The following is a 26,620-nucleotide window of genomic DNA, read 5'->3' on the forward strand; positions in this document are numbered from 1 at the left end:
CCCTAATGAAACACATTCAGACAGACAGACAGACAGACAGACATGCGCACACACACACACTGGCAGTCGGAGGCAAACCAGCTAGGAAGAGGAAGACGATTCATGAGAGCACAAGGAGAACAGGGGAGCACAGGGTGAAGGCATGAAGAAGGTCTAAACACTTTATGTGCCTTATGTGCACGTATAAAACTCTCATACTGAAACTCGTTTTACCGATAGTATTTTGCTAGTAAGAATCGTTAACTAAAGAAAACATGGCAGCAACCAAGAAGAATCATCGATTTCTAGACTTGACTATGATAGCTTTGACATTCAGCCCCTTCGGGGCCTAGGGAGTGCTCATGGACTCTATGCCAGTTTTACCACACTCTATGTGCATTGACAAGAGTCCTCCCTTACTTTCCTACATGGTCTGTGCCAGAGTGTATCCCTAATGAGGCTTCTCTCACATTGGGTTCCACAAACTAGTCTGTGCTTCAAAACAGTTAGCAGACATGTGGCCTCCTGGAACTTTCTTAGGGAGAGCAAATTGAAGTGCACATGAGCCTATAATACACTCGGGGAGAACTTGCAGTTAAGGAGAGCCATTGTTCTGGTTTGCCGTTTTTTTTTTCTTCCCTCGGTTGTTTCCATAACATCTCCGTCCATGAAAAGCCTTGTTTCCTGAAAGCCAATTAGCATCTTGTTCTCATCGCGCCTGGTTAGAGAGCACGGCCTCCTGGTAAATTCACTGGCTTATTTGATACAGATGGGGAGCCATTCTGCTGTGTCAGAAAGCGTTTGGAGCAAGGAGGGTTGTTAATGAGGAGTTACCGAGCTCCTTCTCAAGTTGAAGAATGATGGCCAAACTTCACTGGCTCCGCTAAGAGACTGCAGACGCCCCCGACTGAAGTTGCCTAGTGAACGTGTGCGGATATCTCCAAACACATCGCTGGCTCCTCACCCGGGGCCAGGCCGCCTCACATGCCTTATTATCGATATTTAAACAACTACAAAGGTGAACGTTGACCCCGAGCATCCTCCCAATCCTTCCCCATGGTCCACTCGAGATGTTATCTGTGAGGAGTAAACAGGCTCGGCCCCAAAGCCTCGGCCACCCTGGTGTGATGTCAAACAGCTGCTCAACAGTCCTTGAAGCCAGCTCCCATCTCTCCCCCTGCTGAACTTACAGCATGTCCAGCTTCCTGGTGGGGCTTCCCTTTGAAGTCCAGAAGGGCCCTGCGCTGGGGATGTGTGGGAAGGGAAACTTGGATTCATCTCTCCTGGAGCCATCTTTTCCATGGGAACAGAACTTTTCCAGAAGAGAGGAACTAGCTCGGAGCCTCAAATCATAAAAGCGGGTAACCATGGTAACACGCATGGCACCCAGAAAGTGTGTGCTAGTGTCAGATTTAGGACCAAACTCAGTCTTGTTCAAGTGCTAAAAACCAGTGAAGAGCAGCAAAGCTGAGCTCCAGGCAGACTACATACGCTATGTATGTGTCCAAGACCATATACAGAGGGAAGGGTAGCGTAGGTTTTTCATTTAACTCAAGACTGCTTCCTTTGCTCCTAAACCAGAGATAACAGAGGCCACAAACGTCTACTCTAAAGAGGGGGCCAGAGGCTGTGGGTGTCGTTTAGCTGATAGGTGTTTGACTAGCAGACACAAAACTCTGCCCCCACTCCCCCAGCATAAACCTGACATACTGAGGATGCATGTCTATAATCCCAGTACCCAGATGTCGAAGGCAGAGTTCAAGACCAAGAGTTCAAGGTCAGCCTTACAAGTTTGCAATCAACCTGGACTGTGTGACCCTCACTGGCCCAATAAGAAAGGAAGTTGAGGAGGGGAAGAAAAGAAAGTAAATAGTGTCAAGAGAGAGGTGAGGGGCTTTTCCTATGTATGTCCGTTATCATCGTGTGGGGTCTCCCCTCACCCCTTGTTAGGACCAGCCTTCATTTTGCTCCCCCATCTGATCGCCTCTCTCACACACTGAAATGAGAGCTTTCTGCAGCACCAAGGCTGTTAGTCTTAGACCTGGAACTGATGGTAACTTTGACAACAACTACATCTTCCCTGTAGCCCACTGTGACCACTCTGCCTGGTATGCTATAACATTCATTGTGATCCTACCAAACCTTCTGCCCCACGCCTTGCCTGTGTTTCCCACTGACCCCTTCCTCACAGCCACCAGCTTTCCACTTTACAGGTGGGGAAACAGAGGTTCCGAGAGAGAAGATCCTATTGGCCTAAAATCTAGCAATAAGTCTGTGAACCAGTACACTCATTGATTTCTCAGTCTGTTTGGAAACAAACAAACAAACAAACAACAGAAATGTTGTTTTCATCCTTAACAAATCACCTCAATAAATAGCAACTTAAAACAAAAGCAAAACCAGGCCTGAGGGTGCAAGCACCTGCAGTCCTAGCACCCTGGAAACTGAGGCAAGACCATCCCAAATTTGAAACCAGCTTGGACTACCTAATGAGTTCAAGCCAAACTTGCTTGATATGCATGAGACCCTAGGCCCCATCTACTGCAGGACACTACCTAAATAAGAATTATGGGGACTGATGAGATGGCTTGTTGGCTAAGAGCACTTACTGATTTTGCAGAGGACAGGAGTCAGGTTCCCCCACCCCCACCCCATTGCATAACCACCTGTAACTTCAGTCCCAAGAGATCTGATGCCCTCAGGTCTCCTCAGGCACCGAATGCACAGTGGTGCACATAAGTTCATGCAGGTACACATTTTATGTCTGTATAGACATAAAATAAAAAAGTAATTTTCAATTATTTAAGTAACTGCTTATTAACTCATTTGGGAAGTTACTTGAGGGTAACTTAGCTGTGTTGAGGTTAAAAGTGCTCTTGAGGGCTGGAGAGATAGATGGCTCAGTGGTTAAGAGCACTGACTGCTCTTCCGGAGGTCCTGAGTTCAAATCCCAGCAACCACAGGGCAGCTCATAACCATCTGTAATGGGATCCCATGCCCTATTCTGGTGTGTCTGAAGAGAGCAATGGTGTACTCATGTACATGAAATAAATAAATAAATATTTAAAATAATCACCATCATCATCATCATCATCTTGGAACACAATCAGAATGTCACCCACATCAATAGATCACCTGGGGTAGAGGAATCACTTTCACTACCACAGCCCCAGCAGGAGGCTTCAGCTCCTCCCCTGCATAGACCTCTCCAAGGGCAAGCTTTAAAATTCTTCCTATAAGACAGCAGCAAACAAAGCAAGAAGGAAGTCTTATGACCAAGCCTTAGGGTCACATGGGTTTACATCCGAAACATCCTACTGGTTCCTTAGCTATCTAGTGAAGGAGGGAGACTTCACCAGGACTGGGGCAGCAGAAGTCTCATTGAGAAGCCACAGCAAGCACCTACTGAGCCACTGAAGAACTGGAGTATCTGAACAATGCAGAGCTGGGAGCTCGTGCCTGAGGACACAAGAAGGCGTAATGGGGCCACCTGCACAATCACACAAAGGAAGGTGTGCCTATATATAGGACCGTGTGTGCACGGTCATGTCTGCTATGTCTGCTGGTGTATCTGCACATGTGTACGCTTGTACGTGGAAGCCCGAGGTTGGGTTTTTTTAAGAGGGCAGGGTCTCACACTGAACCTAGAGCTCACTGTTGGATACGCTGCCTGGCCAGCAGGCCTCGGGAATCTGCCTGTCTCCCCTTGCTCTGCATCGGGCATCGGGATTACAAGCATGGGTTCTTACATAGGCTCGAACCCAGGCCTTCATTTCCTATCTAGCCAGCTCCTTGCTGAACGAACCATTTCCTCAGCCCGAGCTGCGTGGTTCTTCTGGAACCGGGATGGAGAAGGGAGCTTGGCCTTGCTGAGAAGGTGTGGTCAGGATTTTAGCCTCCCGAACATATTTTCTAGATGCATAGTAAGGCTGCAACCCTCTCTGTGCAGAATCAAGGACAGTATTGTGATACATCCCAATTTATCAGTTATCTATCTCTTGATTGAAAGAGGTTAGGAACAAGAGGAGGTTCTCAACATTTTAAAAGGGTATTTTGGTCCCAACAGATTCTTCTTTGGCGTTTCCTCTGCTTGTGTTTACCATTAGCTGCACCCGAGCTTTTATTTATTCATTCAACAAACATTTATTGAGTGTCTCCTGCAGGCTCCAGCCCTTAATCCTTTGTGCCAGACATTTGTACTATATAAGTAAACAAGACAATCATCTCTGCCCTTGTGAACTTGAGGACCTACTCTATGGCTAGTGCGAGGTGGGGAGCGGGGCTCATACCACGTGGTCTCAGCTGTCATGTGGTGACATACGCCTGTGGCCTTGGGCCCTTGCAGATAAGCAGCAGAAGGATCGTGTGTTCAGGGTCAGCCTGTTGTGGGTATCAAAACTCAGTGCCAAAAAGGATGAGAGGAAGAAAGGAAGTGGGGAGAGAGGGGCGGGGAGGAGAGAGGGTCACTACGGACCTCTTGTGTTTCTCAGGACATTGATTCAAGCTAATCAGATACACCATTGATGAGAGGCAAACCATCTAGCCTCTGTGACAAGCAGGGAAGAGAGGAGCCTGGGATCAGGACATCTAAGCCCTAGCTTCGAAGGAACTCCCTTATCTCTCATCCCCAGATCCAAGTACCCTCCATCACATTATAATCTACTTCTTCCACAAGGAGCAAGGAGGCCTGGGAGTCAGCCATTTTCCTCACTGTTGGGCTGTGTGCTTTTGCTAACTCTGCATGAGAAGGGTTAGGTAGTTGGCTCTTCACGAGGCCTCCGTGTGATGTGAGCAGTAGGTACTGTGACAAAGGACTCTGGTGACAGCAACTGTGCTAGGGGTGGTGCAGCAGAACGAACTGGAAAATCAGAACACATGGTTTCTACAGGTCTCTGTCCACCAGGGAGGTTTGTTATCCAGCTCAACTAGCCGTGTCTCTGGGTGGAGGGACAGCAAAGGAGGCCAGGTCCCTGCATGAAAGCCACAGCAAATCCACAGTGTTCATATCCACATGGATATTTAGTATACATAATTAGAGCCTTTGAGGCCATTGACTTCTAAGGTGAGTAATATTTTGATTTTCCAACCTGAAGGAAGGCCTTGGTGACCACAGGAGATAGGGGGAGAAGAAGAGAAGGAAGAGGAGAAGGGGGGACGGAGAGGAGGAGGGGAAGGGGAGGAGGAGTGGTGAGGAGGAGGGGGAGGAATGGAGGAGGAGTGAGGGGAGGGGAGGGGAGGGGAGGGGAGGAGGTAGAAGAGGAGGAGGGGAGGAAGAGGAAGAGAAAAGAAGAGGAGAACTACTTTAGTGGGGAAGTCGCTCAGTTGGTAGAGTGTTGTCTGTCATGCACAGGGCCCCAAGAATTTCTTCCATTTCTTCCAACGGTGGTGCTCCCCTGTAATCCTAACACTCAGGAGCTGGAGGCAAGAGGATCAGAACTCAAGATCTTCCTCTGCTATACAAAACAAAATAATATATAAGGGGCTGAGAAACTAGGCAGGATCTGGGGCTCAGAGAGTTGGAAGGAAGCAAGAGCATACTCAGCTCTCTGAAAGCCTCTTAGGTGGGTGGACAAACAGGCTTAGCCCTCACAAATGAACAAAACCATACTTGTGTCTGTACCCTAACACCTTTGAGATGTGAGGACTCTGCTGTGACTCAGGAAAGCTTTGGGGATCCTCCAACAAATAAACCCAACGCCTGACCTGAAGTCTATGGCAACCAAGTTTCCATCCTGGCTCCATTGTCAATGTGCCATGGGGGAAAGTGAACTAAAGGTTTTTGAGATTTGTAAAATCTTAATATAAGTATGGCAGTGGTTTAAATGTGTCTCTCCTACTGCCCACCACCCCACAAATTCCTGCTTAGGAAACTAAATCTCTGACTTTGTATGTTAACCTTCAGAGGTGATTAGATGAGGCGGGAGGGTGGGGCTCCCATGATGGTTATAAGAGAAGAAGGAAACAGCAGAGGCAACATTGTTTCCCTATCCTGCTGTCTGAAAACCCTTACCAAGTTCAGCACTGTGTTCTTGGGGATTCCCATTGTCCAGAAACATGAGCTACATAAACCTTTATTCTTTAATAAATGTCCCAGTCTCAGGCATCTTATAACTGCAAATACCAAACTAGGATAGAGTTCTTCCAGTATGAGTTCCATGACAGCCTTAATGTCAGACCAGGTGTAAAACCTGCTCCCCTTTGCCAGTTAAGGGTTCCTAGGAAAGCTTTTAACTCTTCATGGCCTAGTTTTTATCATTTCCTAGAAGTCACAATCAATGGCCTCACTGGGCAATCACTGACAGGACACCCTCATTGAAGCTAATTGTAAACTCTACAGACTTATTAGATTGAAGTATTTTTCTGTCTACCAAGGAGATAATGGACGTGGAAATGTCAGATCTAGACTGCTGGATGAGTCTTCCGCCATGATCAGCTACAATTGTATTGGTTCCCTTTTCTCATTGCTGGAACAGAACCCCTGACAAAAGCAACCAGGGAAAGGAAAGTTCTGTTTTGACTCATGGTTCATGGGTGCAGTGTGTCATAGCAGGGAAAGCCACGCAGCAGGAGCATTGGGGAGGCTGGTCACATGGCATCTGCAGACAGGAAGCTGGAGGAGATGAATGCTGGTACTCAGCTCACCTCCACCTTTTAAATTCAGTCTAGGACTCCACCCTTGGTATGACAAAGCCCATCATTAGGGTGGGTTTCCCCACATCAACATAATACAGAGACTCTCCCATAGATGTGCCCAGAGCTTTGTCTCTTTGATCATTCTAAATCCCATCAAGCTGACAATCAGAATTAGTTATCACAACCTGGTCACAGCTATACTCAGTTCCTCCCCTACTGTGAGACTGCTCTGGAAGGCACAGCCTTCTTAAAGGTTGCCATGGCAACTGCATCCCAGGTCCCCAGATTAGCACTGTTGATGATATGGCTTAACTTTTTTGCTGTCTCCTTTCAATTCCTTGGTGACTTGTCCTGGGCTTGGCTGCCACATTAACCAAGTAGGCACCAATAGGATCTGCACCTATAGGACCTTCCTCTCAAGAACACCTCTCAGTGTGGCCCTGAGGGTTCAATGAATACACAGAAAATCCAAAGAAGACTCTCTGCCATTATGTCTTGCCTCATGCAGTTAACCTGCTCCCTCTTGAGGACACCCCTAAGCTGGCATGGCACACAGCATGCATGAAGCCACTTGTCATAGCTTCCACATGAAGCAAGGGCTGAAAACACACCCAGGTCATTTTACAGATGTGGAAACTGAGGCTTAGCAGCCATATTCTCAGATCCAAACTCAAAGTTTCTTGCTCTTTAGAACCCCTTCAAAGGCCATGGCTACGGAAATCTGAAGTCCTGCCGTCTACCCTGAGCTGCCCTTTACTCAAAATGCTGAAAACGAAGTCAGTCTGGGAGCCTTCCACTCAGGAGAGAGGAGATACAGAGACTCCCCAGCTGCTGACCTCTGCCCCAGCTAGCCATCGAGTTGAACAGGGGTACATCCCAGATGCCAACCACCATCATCATTTCAATCGCCTCCAGGAGGAGGGGCGAGCCCAGTGGTTCAGTCGGATGTATCATTTGACTCGGGGCAAGTCACACTCAAAGGGGCATCTGAGGTTACAGAACATGGAATTCTGGGTCTGTTTATAAACCAACAGGCTTGAGGATTCCATTATTCACCTTCACGAGCACAGAGCGATCTGACTCACAGGATCATAAAAGAGATCAAATGACCCCGTCACTAATAATTCTTTCCCTGGCCCATTCTCTGGCACATCGGTTTGTAAACAGAGTTTTAATGGCGCCCCTCGCACATAATAACCTCATTTCTTTAGAGTAACTCAGCACCCCCTCTGCCACCACTCTTGGCTAATCAGGTTGAGGCTTAAGCCTCCCTCATGTGTGTGAGCTAATGTTATTTAGTGTTTTAAGAACTTCCTCCAGCCAAGGCTCTCAACCTTCCAGAGTACTGCACTCTGTTCCAGTGAGTCGGCCTCAGGGCTTTGACTGCCCACCCCCTCATGCCAGGACCTATAACCCTGAGATGCCCCATTCCTGTTCCTCTCTGTTTCTCCAGCAAGCCCTTGCCCACCCTTGGCATGTCCTGGGTGACCTTGAAGTCCCTGTCTAAAAGCACCAGGTATACAAGTCACATTATCCTCTGGGTAAGACAGGTCTGTTTGCTAAGGAACTGTTACCCACAGTCAGTGTGTGTGGTGGTGGTGGTGGTAGTGGGTGTGTGTGTGTTTGTGTGTGAGCCTAAGTGTGTGTGTGTGTGTGAGTGTATGTATCAGTTTGTGTGTGAGTGTGTGTGGTTGTATCCAAGTGTATGTGTGTTGTGGGGTGGGTATGGGTGTGTGTGTGTGAATGTATGGTGTTTTGAGTGTGTGTCAGTGTCAATGTGAGTTTGAGTGTGTGTGAGTGTATTTGTCAGCGTGTGTGTGTGTGTGTGTGTGTGTGTGTGTGTGTCAGAGGTAACTTGGGGGGGTCACAATGACATGAGAAGAAAAGGAGGAAGGGCTGATGGAGAACTCCCTGCAGGATAAGCCCCTAAGTTCCAGTCTTTGATGGAAGCCAGATGAGTCTCAGCACCCTGATGTTTTGAATGTCTTTAAAATATTTTATTTAATTTAGTGTGTGTGTATGAATGTAAGTGTATGTGGTATGTGTGAGTGTATGTATGTGAATGTGTGTATGTATGTGGTATATGTCTGTATGTATATGTGTGTGTGTTGTATTGGTATTTGTAAGTGCATGTGTATGTGTGTGTGTGATGTATATGTATTATGTGAGTGTCCAGTGTATGTCTCTATGTATATATGTCTTTGTGGTGTGTGTGTATGTGTGTATGTATGTATGTATGTATGCATGCATGCATGAGTTCAGTACCCAAGAGGGCCAGGAGAGGGCCTTAGACACACACCCCTCAAGCCAGGGTTACAGGTGGTTGTGAGCCGCCCATCACAGGTGACATGAACTGAATCTGGGTCTTCTGTAAGAGCAGAACGTGTTCTAAACAGTTGAACTATCTCTCCAGCCTCACTTTAAGACTTCTTTCTAGTTGATGCTATACATGGTTTAAAAACACTTAACCATGAATAAGAAGGCTCATATATTGAGTCTGGGGTCCACAAACCTTAACTCACCCCCTTAACTGCAGACCAGATAGTTTCCAGAATTCTGAGTTTTAGAGAGCAAGTGCTACCATGCCTCCCACTGTGCACCTCTAAAGAGATGCGTTGGGAATTCTTCCGTGTGACTTGTGCACACCTTCATGAAAGCAGATCTTTAAAAGGAACCTCGTGCCTGTTTAGATTATATATGGCTATCAAATGATTGGAGGATTATGATTCAGTCTGTGGAGAATTTGGGATTTGGGGATGTTGTGTAAAGGGTTTTGAACTTGTATACTGGGGGGTAAAGCAAGCCTGGTTAAGTTCCAGTTGGATATGGTAGCAGGCCTGAAGAAATGTTCTAGGAGGCTCCATTTTTGACATCTGCTGTCTGTAAGTCTCTTTCCTACATGCAGTGGGAAATGTTGAAAGAGAAGGCCTGGGGCAGGGGTGGGCTCAGTGGTGGAGCACTTTCGATCACTTGTGTGTAGGAGGCCATCACCAAAGAGAAAGAGAGGCATTTACTGAGGATGTTGCTCAGTGGGTAGAGAGCATGCCCAGCATGCACAAAGCCCTGGGGTCAATCCCTAGCACCCTGTGAGGCAGATGTAGTGCCACAGGCTTGCAGCCCTGGCACTCCAGAGATAGAGGTGGGAGGATCAGACGTTCAAGTTTATCTTGGCTACATCAAGCTTATCTAGAGGCCGATCTAGAATAGATGTGATTCTGTCAAAAGCAAGAGCACATTGACTCGGTGTGGTATTTTAGGAATGCTGGATGCCAGGCTCTGAGCCCCTGCAACTAGGTGCAGAAACTCGGAACTCTGTGCAGATCTGACTACTGTTGACTTTCATTACTGTTGGGCATGTTTAAAAAAATGGTTTAAAAAAAAAAGGTTTATTTTGGCCCACAATGTTAGAGTTGTCAGTCCATGGACAGCTAGCCACACTACAGTGGGTATAAGATAATGAAGCAGGCACAGTGAAGACGAGAGGTATTCCTATTCCACTCACAGCAGCCAGCACACAGATGGGGAGGCAGCAAAGGCCCAGAAAAGACACAGCCCCAAGGACAGGCTCCGGGGCCTACTTCCTCCATCAAGACCACCCTCCAAATCTTCCCACCACCATGCATGTACCAATACCATCAAATTATGAATCTATCGGCATACTGACCCATTTATAAGTCATAAGCCCTTGTGGTTCATTCCCCTCTCAGTGACCAGACCCTCAGTTGAGGATCAAGACTTCACAACCAACTCAAAACAAGCCCCAAGTCTAGTAGAACTAAGTAGACATCATGTGCGAACATTCGAACTGAAAGGCTCGGAAGATGCCATCTAATTCTGGCAAACTCACTCTGTAAAGCACAAGGCGGGGAGATGCTTTGGCTGTGTCCACCAGTAGAACATCCACAACAGCCATTCAGTGGTCATGGCTTGCCAAAGAAGCCATCCATGATCACTAAGCAAATAAATGGGTGGGACAGTGTCCCAGTAAAGCTTTATCTACAGAATCAGACAGTGGGCCATAGCTTGATAGCCCTTGAGCTGCCCCAGACCGTTGCTTCCCATTGAGGAAAGTAATTCTGAAAGGAAGAGGGACTTGGGGCAGAGCTGGAACCAAAATCTTTGCCAGAAGACTATAGTGGAGGGGAGAAAGAGGGGCAAGTGGGAATTACAAGAGGAGAAATGGGAGGAAGAGGAGGAGGAGAGGGAGGGGAGAGAGACGAAGACAGAGACAAAGAGAGAACACAAACCTTGAGGGTTGCGATATGACATCACCAGTGACATCTGCCTGCTTTGGCATGGTGTTGGAAGTTTCCAAGTTAGGACAGGACAGGGAGTGATGGAAAACTCTGTCATCCTTATGAAGTTGATGAAGGTATAGTGAGAAGAGAGGATTGCCACCATTGTCTGGAGAGAAAGAGGAGAGACAGGAGGAATTGAGAAGGCATGAGAGAAATCTGTCCTCAGACAGGCAACTGCTATGGGATCAAAAATGCAGTCAGATCTGAATGACATATCTCTAGACCCAGAAATTTGGTTATAACTAGGGTGAGAACTAGAAGAATCAAAGCAAGATGCCCAGGGGGTGATAGCAATCTTGGAGGCAGCTAGGAGCAGGAATGGGGAGGGAAGGGGGAACATGTGTATCTCTTTTCATAACCCCAGTGACTCTGCAGCTGGCATCAGACCCCCTACTCGACAGATGTAAACAATGGCCATCAGAAAGGTTAAGTGTTTTTCCCAAGGACACACAGGACCAGATCCCATCTTCTAGCCCTTATGTCAGCAGCCCCTTTCATCTGTCAGTTACACACCAACTGAATTGTGGAAAATGAAGGAGGCTGCAGTCCTGGAGTGGAGATAAGTGAACCCCAGGTGTTCTTTAGGCTTCACCAAGGGCAGCATCTGGAGGAAGCCCCCGATTGTGGTCTGCATCTTGACATCAGTGGGCCTGATAGGTGCTTGGGATAATCAATCCCCTAGAAGGAAGTGAGGTGGGCCAGTCAAGCTCTTGAAAGCACTCCTCCTGTGAAAACCAAATGACCCCAGGGAAGAGTCAGTGCCGTGAAAGACAGGCTCCTGCTCCAAGCGGAACTCACTTCTGGGGCACCTGAGCGCCTGGGAGGCTGAGAGGAGCCAGCCCCAGGAGGGCAGAGGCAGTGAGAGGAAGCCGAGGGTAATAAGGATAATGACAGCTCCCTCACGGCTCCTTTCATCTAGGGCTCACGGTGCTACTCGCCACCGCACAATTAATTTTCTCAACACCCACTACACGGGCTGCCCCCAAAGAAGGTGTCATTAGCATCCTTTTATAAGCAAGAAAACCAAGAGGTGAGTTGGTTCAAAGCCACAAAACAGTTGTAAGGCAGGAGCTGAAATTCAGGGTGATTGACTCCCTCTGGTCACAAGGAAACAGAGAGGAAAGAGCTGTAGGAGAGACCCTGATTAGCTTACTGATTTATCCACCATTCACCCATCCATCCTTATATCTAACCATCCATCCATCCATCCATCCATCCATCCATCCATCCATCCATCCATTCATGTTCATTCTTCTAAATACCTGCAGTCTACCTTTCTCGCCATCCACCTGTCCTTTCATGTGCCCTTCTATGCACATTTCTTCCTTCTTTCCATCTATTCCATCCATCCATCTGTCCATCCATCTGTCCATCCATCCATCCATCAGTCTGTCTGTCCATCTACACATCCATCCCTCCATCTGTCTGATATCCATCTGTCCATCTATCCATCCATCTGTCCTTCCATCTACACATCTATCCATTCATTGATCTGTCTGTCCATCTGTCCATCCATCTGTTCATCCAAGCATCCATCTGTCTGTCTGTCCATCTGTCCATCCATCCATCCATCTGTCTGTCCATCCATCTGTCCACCTGTCCATCCATCTACCCATCCATTCATCCTTCTATACATCCAACTCTCCATTTACATCCACACTTCCATCCATTCACTCATTCATCTTTCCTTCCATCTGTCTATCATCCATCCATTTCTTCATTATTGACTTCTCCGTCATTTTTTTCTGTTCATTCGAAGTTTGTCCACACATCCCTTTATCCACTTGTCCACCAGTTTAGTCACTTCTGCTTACTTGTTCATTCATTCACTCATTCATTCATCCAACAAGAATTGCCACATGCTACACACTGTGCAAACCATAATTGTGGGGCTGGGGACATGGCTCAGCTGCATAACCATAAAGACCTGGGTTCAGAACCCCAGCTGCTAAGAAAATCCAAGCACAACAGTGGGTTCCTGTGACACTGAGGCTGGGAAGCAGACACAGGAGGGTCCCTGGGGCTCCATAGGCAGTAAGCCTAGCTAAGTCAACAAACTCCAGGTTTGCTGATAGACCCTATCTCAAAAAAATAAGATGGGAAGAAATTGAGGAAGACACCCAGTACCGCATGCAGCTATAGCACATGTTGGGGGTGGGAAGAAAAGGAAAAGAAAGGATTGTGGCAGCCCCCAATGGTTCTTCAAGGGTTTTTTTCATCACTTTAATTGACTTTACAATTTATAAGTCATTTTACCTTGTATAGGGTCTACAATATAGAACTTTTTTTTTCAGTGTTAGGAGTAGAGTCGGGAGCCCACCCAGACCGGCAGTGTTGGACTGGAACTCCTGGTCCCAAGAATGCTGTCCAGTTTCTAAGATGCTAAAGTCACACATGAGACAGGAGTGGCAGTCTAGGGAGTTCACATGATGCCCACAGTCTCTGTCAATCTAAAACTAAACCCTCTACTAGAAAACAACCAACCGCCCGTGACAAAAAAAAAAAAAAAAAAAAAAAAAAGACAATGAAAGGGCCAGGCAGGGTGGCACACATCCTTGATCCCAGCACTCAGGAGGCAAAGGCAGACAGATGTCTGTGAGTTTCAGGCCAGGCAGAAGAGGGGGAGGGGGAGGAGGAGGAGGAGGAGGAAGTGGAGAAGGAGAATACCCAAGATATAAGATACAATTTGCAAAACACATGAAACTCAAGAAGAACGAAGACCAAAGTGGGGACACTTTGCCCCTTCTTAGAATTGGGAACAAAACACCCATGGAAAGAGTTACAGAGACAAAGTTTGGAGCTGAGACAAAAGGATGGACCATCTAGAGACTGCCATACCCGGGGATCCATCCCATAATCAGCCTCCAAACACTGACAACATTGCATCCGCCAGCAAGATTTTGCTGAAAGGACCCTGATATAGCTGTCTCTTGTGAGGCTATTCTGGTACCTGACAAACACAGAAGTGGATGCTCACAGTCAGCTATTGGATGGAACACAGGGCCCCCAATGGAGGAGCTAGAGAAAGTACCCAAGAAGCTAAAGGGGTCTGCAACCCTATAGGTGGAACAACAATATGAACTAACCAGCACCCCGGAGCTCGTGTCTCTAGCTGCATATATAGCAGAAGATGGCCTAGTCGGCCATCATTGGGAAGAGAGGCCCCTTGGTCTAGCAAACTTTATATGCCTCAGTATAGGGGAACACCAGGACCAAGAAGTGGGAGTGGGTGGGTAGAGGAGTGGGGGAGGGAGGGTATGGGGGACTTTTGGTATAGCATTTGAAATGTAAATGAAGAAAATACCTAATAAACAAGAAGAAGAAGAAGAAGAAGAAGAAGAAGAAGAAGAAGAAGAAGAAGAAGAAGAAGAAGAAGAAGAAGAAGAAGAAGAAGAAGAAGAAGAAGAAGAAAGAAGGAGGAGGAGGAGGAGACAGAATGAGGAGAGAGAGTTTCTCTCTATCTCTTTTAGCTGCCATTTCATGATCTGATGGAGGTGGAGGATGGGTGGACAATGCCATATGTGATTATCAACAGGCATAGCCATTCATTTCAAATCCAAATGATTTTCCTCCCTTTTCTCCCCTTTCCATATTTATTCCTTTTTGAGGCAGAGTCTTGTGTAGCCCAGGTTAGCCTCCAACTCTCCACATAACCAAGGATGACCTTGAACTCCTGATCCTCCCTCCTGAGTGCTGGGATCTCACAATGCCCCCACCATAGTGGGTTTATACAGTATTTACATGCAGCAAACATGCTGGGTAAGCTTCTATCCCATGAGTCACACCTCTAGGTCTGGTTCTGCCCACTCTTTATCCCCAAGCTTGGGAGACCCAAGGCTTCAATTGTCATCTTCTCTCCAACAGAGGCAAAAGTCAGATTGTAGGGGGCAGAGGGGGGGGATACCATGCTGTGTGTTTCTACATCATCCCGCTATCAACCCCTGATCCTGTCCCAAAGCCCCAGCACAGTCTTGTGTCAAAGGATTACAGGTTGCACAACTCTGGAAACCCAGAAAGACTTCCAAAAAGGAATGTGGGAGAACCCTGCCCCCTCTGCAGAAGCAGCTGGAGCCTTCTGCATGGATAGTTTCTGCTTTCATATTTCCTGAGTCAGCAAAGCCATCAGAGGCTGCCAAGTGGGAAACCTGGGGAACCCCAAATTAGCACTGCGAACACCTCTGCGGTAATGACTCTTGGCTGTCCACCACGCCTTTCATCCCAGGCATCTCAAAGAACTTGTCCAAACGTTAATTAATCTGGCCCACAACACCCTGCTATTATTAAGCCCATTTTACAGATGAAGAAATAAACATGAAGCTGTGCAGGTTGTGCAATGGGTCAGTGGTTCCAATCCCCAAACCGAATGAGGAGAAGGAACAGAAGCCAACTGGGGCAGTGACCAGCCCTCAAGCTCTGTCACTAGTTCCTGACGTTGGCTAGAACTGGATGTGGGCCACGGAGAAAACTTTGGGGGAGGCACAATTGAGCTTAGCATTTGCAGCTTGGCTCTGCACCATAGGAAAATAGCATAGATTGCCCCATGCCTCAGTTTACCCCATGTGTGAGGTGGAAAGTAGCAAGCCTTACAAAACACTAGGAGGAAGGCTCAGAACATGGCTCTGAGGGCAGAGAGAGCGTGATTCCTATTGGAGTTCAATGCCTTGGAGCCTCACTGGAGGCCACAGGGAGGAAATGGAGAGCCCTTGCTAGTGACACTTGGTGGGGAGCTCAGGGGCACAGACGAAGCACGGGGTCTTGAGGGGGGTCAGTGAGATTTTAACCAGGCTTTGGCCATTGGCAGAGACAGTGAAGACATGAAGAAGTGCCCAATAGGTTGCTGCTGAGACACAGTTCTGGAGAGAAAGGGGGCTCTCCTCTGTTCCCAGCATCTGTCCTACCACCACAAATACCTGTGCGTGATCTAGTTAGGCTCCAGCAGCAAGAACGAGAACAGCATGGGCTTTTTGCTCTGAAGAGGACTAATGCCCAAGCCCAGGGCCTGTTCTTCTGGTTGTTGTGTGTGGATGGCTTGGTCCATGAGAATGTGAAGCAGCTGCCTCCTGACCATGCTCAGTCCCTCTCTCTGTCCTGCTTAAGGAAGTCCTTGGAGCAGTCACCATACAAAAGTGACTAGGTCTCTCTCCCTCTCCCTCTCCCTCTCCCTCTCCCTCTCCCTCTCCCTCTCTCTCTCTCTCTCTCTATGTCTCCCTCTGCCTCTCCCTCTTCCTCTCTCTCTCTCTCTCTCTCTCTCTGTCTGTCTGTCTGTCTCTCCTCTCTCTTACACATACACATACAGACACACACACACACACACCTAAATGCTCAAACATGTGCACACACTTATACACACACATGCTCACACCCACTCATGCCCATGCAAATACAGACCTAATGCACATGTGCACACTCATGCACACACATTCACATACACACACACACACTCAAACAGACACATACACTCAAAATAAGTCCACATGCACGTATACCCACTCAAATAAAATACACACATCTTCCCAGTCACACACTCAAACACACACGTGCACACACACACACTGCAGTGCAGCTCTGTGTGCAGCAGGAGCAGGCTCCAAGCTCCCTGGATGAATAGGGTCCCAGAAGAACCTTCAGAACCTCCATCTTTCCCCTGAGAAACCCTCGGATTCTCTACCTAAGACTTGGTTGAAAGAAGGAGGTGAGGTTGAAGTTCAGGGCAGAGAAAGAGAGAGGCAGGAAATAATTGAAGGAAAAGGAGGAGGAGGGAAGAAGAGAAAGAGAAGGAGAAAGGAGAGGAATGGAGAATATGAAGGTAAGGCAGAAGAAACACCAATACAGGATCAGAGCATGTTCAGCCTTCACCTTGCCAGTAGATCCCAAATGTTCCTCTGGGTTACACCAAACTCCTCTGCCCCTCTTCCTGCCAAAGCCTGGATAGGCCACCAGGACATCCTGGGTAGACAGGTGAAGGCTGACAGTCTCACTAAAGGGAGAAGCCACATGCCAGAGCTGGCATAGGAAGACCAGAGAAGCAGAGGTGAGAGAACCCACATACCCACAGGGAAAGACTGTCATGGGAATCAAGCAGGACATTACACACTGGCCATGCTCCATCCCAGCAGATGCAGCCTGAACAGCAAACAGTACTAGGAGGGATAATTCAGAGTCCTGCCCCCTTATCTGCTGGAACAGTCATATAAAACCCCTGCAAAGGGGTTGAATATGGCTGAGACGTGATTTGTAGATAGAGACCTCACTTAGTATGCATGAAGCCCCAGGATCCATCCCCTGCACCACATAAACTGAATATGATAGCTCCTGCCTGATATCTTAGCACTCAGGGGAGGAAAGCAGGAGACTCAGGAGCCCAAGGTCACTTCCAGCTATGTAGTGAGTTTGAGTGCAGCCTGGGTTATGTAAGATACTGTATTGAAAAATAAATGAATAGAGAAAGGAAAAAAAAAGAAAGGAAGGAAGGAAAGAAGAAAGGAAGGGAAAAGGAAAGAGAAAGAACGAGAGAGAGAAAGAGAGAAAGAGAAAGAAAGAGAGAAAGAGAGAGAAAGAAAGAAAGAAAGAAAGAGAGAGAGAGAGAGAGAAAGAGAGAGAGAGAGAAAGAAAGAGAGAGAGAGAGAGAAAGAAAGAAAGAAAGAAAGAAAGACAGACAGACAGACAGACAGACAGACAGACTAGATAGAGCAAATAAGATCTCAGAAAGCAACCTGCAATCCCATTGACCTACTGAGCAGAACTTGTTGAAGACCTACAAGTGCCAGGGAGAGTGCCAGGTGTGGGCAGAAGTGAACAAGTGTGGGCAGGAAAGGACACTCTCAGAGACACAAATAAGTCAGTGGTGTTGATGTTGCAAATTCCCCAGAGAAAACGAACAGATACTTTACAAAGAATGGTAACTATGTGGTGTGCGTGATATGTGCTGTGGCCAGTGGGGGCCTCTGAGGTGACACTGGACTGAAGAACTAAGAGATAAGAAACATCCATGCAAAGCTGGGCAGGGTCCCAGGCAGGAGAAACAGTAGATACAAAAGAACCATCAGTTTGAGCAGGTTTGGCCCATCCAAAGACTGTGGAAGGGAGGAAAACAGAGCTCTACAGGATACTGTAGCAACAGCCTTGTTTCCATGACAACCTCAACACTGAGCTTGGGTACCTCTGCTGGATCTTCAGGAAGTAGAGATGGATCTGGAAGGCAAGCCTTGACTCATAGAGCTCAGGGTCAAAATAAATGGTGCCTGCTGCAGAATGACATGCAACCAACTCCAGTTTGAAAACCTCCAAAGGCAATGGTGTATGTCTGCACAGTGGACTGCTCTTCAGGCATGTACGGGGATGGGGGAGGGTGGGAAAGTGATGGTGTTTAAAATGGGATTGGAGATCATCATCATGTTAAGTGAAATAAGTCAGGCTCAGTAGGGCAAACTGCCTATTTTCACTCATATGCAGAATCTGGACTTAAATATAGGTCGACGGCATGAGAACAGAAAGACCCTTGGTACAAGGGAGGAGCAGGAGACAGGGATAACAGGCCATGAAGAGGTTTCAATACAGGCTAAATACATGTCAGACATATTGAAATGTATCATAACAGAACCCAACACTCTGTAGTGAATATATGCTAACAGCAACAATTTATAAAAAGGGGAAGACTTTTAAAGATCTTTAAAAGATTAAAGAATTTTCTTTTTTGTTGTTGTCTTTTGGGTTGTTTTGTTTTGTTGTTGTTTTTGTTTTTTCGAGACAGGGTTTCTCTGTGCAGCCCTGGCTGTCCTGGAGCTCGCTCTGTAAACCAGGCTGCCTTCAAACTCAGAAATCCACCTGCCCAAGTGCTGGGATTAAAGGCGTGCACCACCACTGCCCTGCTAAAGAATGTTTTAAGATTCTTTTTTGTGTGTGTGTATGTGCTAGGTTTGCACATACACATGGGTTTGCACACATGAGCACAGGTGTCCACGGTTTCCAATACAGGGCATTCTATCCTGGGAGCCAATGTTATAGGGGGTCGTTCACTGCTCTGCGTGGGTGCTGAGAACCTAAACAGTCCCTCTTGGAAGAACAAGCCCCAGTAACTGCTGAGTCATCACTCTGGGGTCTGAAAGGTGTTTAAAACGTTTTCTGGGGCCATAGAGATAACTCAGAGGGTAAAAGAGCTGCAAACAAGCCTGGTGACTCAGCTCCACCCTGAGAACTAATGTAAAGATGGGAGAAGAGAAAGAACAGACTCCACTGAGCTATCCTCTGACTGCCACATGTGCACCACCGCACACGTGCACCATTGCACATATGCCCAACAGTCTCTGTGTCTGTCTGTCTGTCTCTGTGTGTTTCTTTATCTCTGTGTGTGTCTGTCTCTGTGTTTCTCTCTCCCTCCCCGTATGTGTCTGTCTGTCTGTCTGTCTGTCTCTCTCTCTCTCTCTCTGTGTGTGTGTGTGTGTGTGTGTGTGTGTGTGTATGTGTATGTGTGTCTGTATTTCTTTTTCTCTGAGTCTGTCTGTGTATCTGTATGTGTGTCTGTATTTCTTTTTCTCTGAGTCTGTCTGTCTGTCTATCTGTCTGTGTTTCTTTCTGTGTCTGTCTGTCTCTGTGTTTCTCTGTGTGTCTGTCTCTGTTTCTCTCTCTCACACCCCTGTATGTGTCTTTCTGTCTGTGTTTCTTTCTCTCTGTGTCTTTCTCTCTCTCATTTCTCTCTCTCTCTCTCTCTCTGTGTGTGTGTGTGTGTGCATGCACACGTGTGTGTGTTGGCCCTGTTTCTTTCTCACAGTGAGAGAGGCACACATAATAATTATAATTTTTAGTTTATAGTTTTCAGTTAATTCTGCACAAACAAAACACAAAGATCATGCTCTCAGGATGAGGGAGAGCTAACTGGTAGCATGCAAAAACAGAAATACTTTTGCTTCCAGGTTCTAAGATTAAAAGTAACTTTTTTGTTCTTTTTGGCAAAATATTTTCAACATCATCACACCGTCTTCCAATTTAAAGGGAGGGGAGAAAATAAAAGAAAGAAGTGTAGACAGAGCCTAGCCAACCTTAATAGAGGAAATGGCAGCCGCAGGCCAGCTCTCAGCCTGCCTTAATTTAGCTTCATTCTTTCTTCCTCAGAGGAGACTGTGCATCATAACCAGGTTGCAGAACTGAGTAGGTGTGAAATGCATGCCGATCAGCATCCCTCACTTGCCACTGAACTTCAAAGTCTAGGCCAAACGGCTCATAAAAATAGTTTTCATTCCGAGGCCTTAATCTTTTTCATACATCCCCCCCTTTTGGGGTGACTTTTATCATCCCTGTTGAACAGTAAGTGACAGTTATGAACATCCTAGCCAAAAACAAAGACTGAGTTCCCCAGGGGTTAAGTTGGTTCATGAGGAGGCCAAGCTCTGGCCTTACCAGATAATGTTTGTCAATGGGATTACTGACAAAACCCTAAAGATTAGACCTGGATCTGGGAGACCAGCCTACAAAGTACTCTCGGAGCAAACATGAAGCCCTGAGTTCTAACCCAGCATCTGCACAGGTATGGTGGAGAGAGCTTGTAATTCCAGAACTGGGGAGGCAGAAACAGGAGGATCCCCAAGTTCATTGACAGGACAGTGCAGCCTATCAGCTGAGCCCTCCCACCCACTCTTTAAAAAAGGGAGTGGGACCTGAAAAAGCCAGAAAGATTGACTTCTGACAGCAACACATACAAGCACCTGCCAGAGTATACACACACACACACACACACACACTATAATAACCCCCAAAAGATCATCAGGGCACAAAGGGCCACTCATTGTGCTAGTGTTGATAAGCATTTATCAACTGCCTAAGGAGAGCGCCATGGGCCAGTTAGACAGCTACTTTCAACCCAACCACCTACAGGAAGGAGTAACAGCGCCACAGAAAGACAAATGAGGTAGGTGCCCAGATCCTTAATGGCCAAGGTCATGGCACCTTCACTACCAGGTTCTTGGTATGACCAGTTTTTATCATTAATGTGAATAAAGAACAGATTGGCAGATGCTGAAAGCGGAAAAGTATCCATATTAAAGAAAATCAGGGGGCTGGAGAGATGGCTCAATGGCTAAGAGCACTGGCTGCTCTTCCAGAGGACCCGGGTTCAATTCTCAGCACCCACAAGACAGCTCACAACAGTCTGCAGCAATAATCCCAGGGGATCTGGTGCCCTTTTTGGTGCCTCTGTGGGCATAAAGTATGCATATGGTACATGAAGACATAAATCCATGTGTGTAAAATAAAATAGAAATAATTGAAAATAAATTCTGAAAAGAAATGGAGCCAGGTACAATGATGCACACTGGTAATCCTGGCACTGGATGGGTTGAGGCAGGAGGATTGTAAGCTCCAGGCCAGTCTCAACTACATAGCAAGTAGGTCAATCAATCAATCAATAAATAGGAGAGAAATTCAAAATTTCCACATGGCAGCTTGAGAGTCCTGCTCAGAAGTAGAGTGCTTGCCTATGTTTTAGACCACAAGTTCTGGGCCAGCATCAGGAAAAAGAGAAAGGAAAGAAAGAGGAGGGGAGGAAAGGGGAGGGGAAAGGAGGGGAGAGGAAAGAGGGGAGGGGAGAGTAAAGAGGTGAGACACAAAAACAAGCTGTAAATAATAATAACAACAACACTAATAATAATAAACATTTATACAGCAATTATAATGTGCAGGCATTATTCTGAGCACTTCCGTGTCCCTTTAATTTTAATGACAGCTCTTTGAAGAGAATGCTGTTATCTTTCTATAGGCAAAGGGGAGGTTAGACAGCTGGCTCAGGGTCACACAGCTACTAGGTTGAAATCTTAACCCAGGCATCCTGGCTCTTACATAACTGGTCTTTGCCATTATTTCATTATTTGTTAATGATTTTGTTACTGCCCTCATGAGTCACAACTACTGATGCTTAATAGTTATATATTATGATGTGTGAGATATGTTTACATGTGTGTTCACCCCAATGACATCACTAATTGTGATAAATAAAAAAAAAAAAAAGGAAAGAAAAAAAAAGAACCAAGAAGCAGGACCTGACTCATTTCACAGATAAGAGGAACAGACTCCAAAGAAGGTTAATGAAGTTGTATCTGTCCTCAGCTTATAACCCCTAGCCCACTGCTGCATATGACACCAGATTCATCCATTTCGTGTGATATATTTATCCATTCCATTTAATCCACTCCAGCATCACGGGTATGATACCGGATTTATACCACTATGTTCCAAGCAGTTAAATGCTGTGTTTCCGGGTTGGGTGTGTTGAAGGGGGATGGGAAGGCCCAAAACAAGTAATAATTGTTGCATAAGAAAAGAAAAAGAAAAAGAAAGAAAGTTCCTTCCCTGCGGACTAACATCTTCAGTGGCGATCCAAGATGGCGTCAGTTGGTCTTCAGCCAGTAGGTTGCAAAAGGTGATGGGGGAGCGAGCAGGCTGGGGTGGGAGTGTGTGCAGACAGCGTCTACTGTCTACCGAGTGAGTGATAGCTGTGTGCAGTGGGTGATTCCCTCTGGAAGCAGAGAGTGTGTAACCCCGAGCATGTCTGAGGAAGAGGAAGAATCCACACTCACCGGAAATTAATGATGTGTTATTGGGGAGCCCGCCGGGCTCCTGTGGGTCACAGGAAGCTGCGTCTTCTGCTAATGCCGCTTCTGAGAAGTGATGGGGCTGGAGCCAGCCAGACCAGGGACAGCCTTGTTCCCATGGGTCTGGCTTCTGAGTGTGTGTAGACACTCCTGGAAGCACAGCCCAGAGGACCAGGCCCCTGGTGGCTCACAATCCCTCCTCCACATGCCTAGCCATGTCTGGTTTCCGGGTTCTCCTCCGCCATTTCTTCCAGTCTTTCTGCCCCATCCTCACCTGGACCATCTTGGCTGTGCTTTGTGAAATCAGCAAAAGCAATTACTAAATGAGTTTTTCTTTCTCTCTCTCTTTCTCTCTTTCTTTCTCTTTCTCTCTCTCTCTTTCTCTCTTCCTTCCTTCCTTTTCTTTCTTCCTTCCTCTCTCTCTCTCCCTCTTTCTTTTCTTTCTTTCTTTCTTTCTTTCTTTCTTTCTTTCTTTCTTTCTTTCTTTCTTTCTTTCTTTCTTTCTTCTTAATGTTAACTTTACCAATTCCCATGGCAAAAAATGGCATTTTCTTCTTCATCCCCTTCTGACCATACCTTCTCTGGTACCCCCCCCCCCAAAAAAATGAGGGTTAGTTAGTCCCTTCCTCTAGATAAACTGTGAAGAACCAGACTTCACGAGTAGAGAACAGACAGCTGTCTGACATCATGGCTGGTAAGAACACCCTCCAAGAGTCAGGACAAGATGGCTGACTTGGCATGTCCATGGAACCCTCGAGGTAAGGGGTAGTGTAATCTGTTGTAGAACTCTTTCTGGCTAAATGCTGCCTTTGTGTAATTTTATACAAGTATGGCCTGGAGGTGAGAGGCCTAATCCTCAACTTCTTGCTTTCGCCAACCTGCCTGTGTCTGTCTGTCTGCCTGTCTGTCTATCTCTCTGTAGACCTACATGCACCCCTTGTGTGCCTACATAGCAGTCTTCCTCTGGAGTGAATAAAATATATCTGATCTGCCTGTGACTACTCAAAATCTCTTCACCCTCACAGTGACCCTGGCACTTGAGTGTAAACCTGACAGCAGGGTTCATAACCCCAGCCTTCAGGAAGCTGAAGCAGGAGGACAGCCTGTGCTATATAGCAAATACCAGGCCAGCCTTGGCTACAGTATGAGATCCTATATTATTTTCTGTACAACAAAGGAGGCAGCAACTGAGCACACTGACTGACTCTTTGGTCAGATCCCTCATGTGGCTTCCAGAAGTTTCCTTGATTCCCTATGCCTTGGTTTTACTCATCCGCAGAATGGAGACATTCATAATACTAGCAGGATTGTTGTAACTAGATGAGAGCCCATGTTTCAGCAGTGAGCACAGTGCCCAACTCCTCTTAGTATCCCTCTATGAACTTTGTGTCTCACACTATCATGAGCCACAGAAAGCACTTAGCAAATACTGAGATCGTTTTGGATATTTCTTCTATTAGAATCCGCCCTCTCCCCCCGAATCTCACTGGGCATAGCAGCATACACCTTTAAACCCAGTACTTGTGAGTTGAAGACATGATGAGGAAACTCAGCTACATAATGAGTATATTGAATTTGAGGCTAGCCCCTCGGCTACCTGAAACTCCCTTGTTAAAGGGGGAGCTAGAAAGATGGCTCAGAAGTTAAGAACACATACTGGACTTCTAGAGGGCCAAGTGCAGTTCCCAGGCCCCACATGGCAACTGCCTGTTATTCCAGTTCCAAGGGATCTGATGCCTTTTTCTGGCATCCACAGGCACTGCATTCATGTGAGTCACAAATACACACACAAGCATCAAGCCTTCATAAGACCAAGGGCCTTCCTTCTCATTGATGCCAGATAAGGCCCCTTCAGCTCCTTGAGTCCTTCCCCTAACTCCTCCATTGGGCTCCCTGTGTTCAGTCCAATGGTTGGCTGCGAGCATCCGCATCTGTATCGGTCAGGATCTGGCAGAGCCTCTCAGGAGACAGCTATATCACACTCCTGTCAGCAAGCACTTCTTGGCATCTGCAATAGTGTCTGGGTTTGGTGTCTGCATGTGGGATGGATCTCCAGGTGGGGCAGTCTCTAGATGGCCTTTCCTTCAGTCTCTACTCTACTCTTTGTCCCTGTATTCCCTTTAGACAGGAGCAATTCTGCATTAAGATTGTGGAGATCAGTGGGTGGCCCCCAGGTTTTATTCTTGTCTCTAACACTGCTGTAGACTCTCTGGACCTCTACAAAACTGGGATAAGAATATTCCCACACCGTGAAAGGTGTGATGGTACCCACCTATAGTCCCAGCTGGGGTCACACATCTGAGGCCAGGCTAGAGGACATACTGAGACACTGTCTGGAAACCCCAAAATAACAAGTACAGTAATGATGGCAATAATAATTCTTACTTCAGAAATCTTGAGAAATAAAAGGGTTAATCTAGGGCCAGTGAGATGGCTCAGATGGTAGAGATACTTGGCACCAAACATCACATGATCACGTGAGGTCCATCCCCACATGGTGAAAAAGAGAACCAACTTCTGCAAAGTGTCCTCTGCCCTCCACTTATGTGCTGGGACTGTCTTGCATGCACATAAGCACACAGATGATAGATAGATAGATAGATAGATAGATAGATAGATAGATAGATAGATAGATAGATGCAATTTTATAAACAGGAACTACTCTATGATGTATGCTTAGATGATACAATGTGTATAAGGATACATTTTATAACTGGCTAGCCGTTCAGCATAATTAGGATCCCAGCATATAGTAGAGTCAATGTAGAGGAAGGGAGTCAGCCCTGTTCTCCACTCTATCATCTCCATTTCCATTGCCAGAGAATTCCTCAAGTATAGAGCCACAGGGGAAGAAACGTCCAATAAGGAAATCATCATTCCTACTAGCCTGCACTGGTCCACTGCTCATGGCCTTGCCCCGCATCCATAAAACAGATGAGCATCCTCAGGGGAGGAGATATTACTGTATTCACTACCTATTACTGTGTAACCACTACGCCCGACAGACTGACTTAAGACAATAAGTCGTTCATTCATTTGGCTCCCAGATTCATTATTTGGCAGGCATCAGCAGAAATGGCCTCTTCCTATCATCTCTAGTCTTAGACTACTGGGTAGAAGAGAAGATCGGGGGAAACAAAATCCATACAAGATCTCGAGCTCATGTGGCAGTGCTGTCCTGCGAGCCTGTGACAGCACCTCTACACACAGAGATTTCCTTCAGTGGCTGGTCCCAAGACCAAACATCCCAAGACTCCTCGGAAAGAGCTGAAATGTCTTAAGCTTCTAGCTTTATGAATAACATTTACACCAGACTTCACTAGTCACTGGAGTTGGTGAAGATCAGGGGGCTAAATGGATACCATCTCCCCAGATAAGGGCTATTAAGAATGTGTAGCCATCAGTAACCTTCCAGATCTCTCTCCAGTCTCTCCCCAGAAGCTTGAAGGAACCAGAGTTCCCATAAGCTTTTGCAGCCTATGAGCACTTCTTATCCCAACTCTGCTGGTACTTGAAGAACTCTCCTTTTGGAGTGAGTCCTTCTGAGATGCTCTACAACAGAGCCTTAAGTCTCGCTGTCCAAACAAATGATACCTGGGGCATGCAGGAGGTCATTTTACAGAAGCACACCTGGCTGCTGCTGTGTTGGTTCTGACAAGGAATGAAGGGGGCGCAACCATTCATCCTGGGGAACCAAAGGATCACGTAGATGGAAAGTACCAGCTCCATGACAGTTTGGATTTGGACAAACATAACGGGAACTAAATGATGGTGGGACCCAGAGGGAACCAAGTGGTCTTAGTAATGGAGGAGGGAAGTAAAAATCAGCTTAGAAGTCCTGTATCTGCAACTAAAAGTGCTGCTGGCAGGAGGAAGAAAGGTATGCCTTGCCTCAGGGTGCTTTATCATCTAACCTAACAGGAGAACAGAAGGCTATGAAAGGCAGGTTTGGTGGCAACAGAGTGAGAGAGTGAGTTTGAAGTCTCGACTACCACGTTTGAGTGGCTGTGGCAATCTCAGAGCTGACTTTATTGGTGTCTTCAGTGAACAAGGGATCCTTATACTCCTCTACCACGTTCTCTCAATAAATATCCCCAATCGTTAAGAAAATGGTCAGGGGCCAAGCATGAT

This window comes from Mus musculus, chromosome 5 (assembly GCF_000001635.26).
Source record: "Mus musculus strain C57BL/6J chromosome 5, GRCm38.p6 C57BL/6J".
NCBI classification, from domain to species: domain Eukaryota; kingdom Metazoa; phylum Chordata; class Mammalia; order Rodentia; family Muridae; genus Mus; species Mus musculus.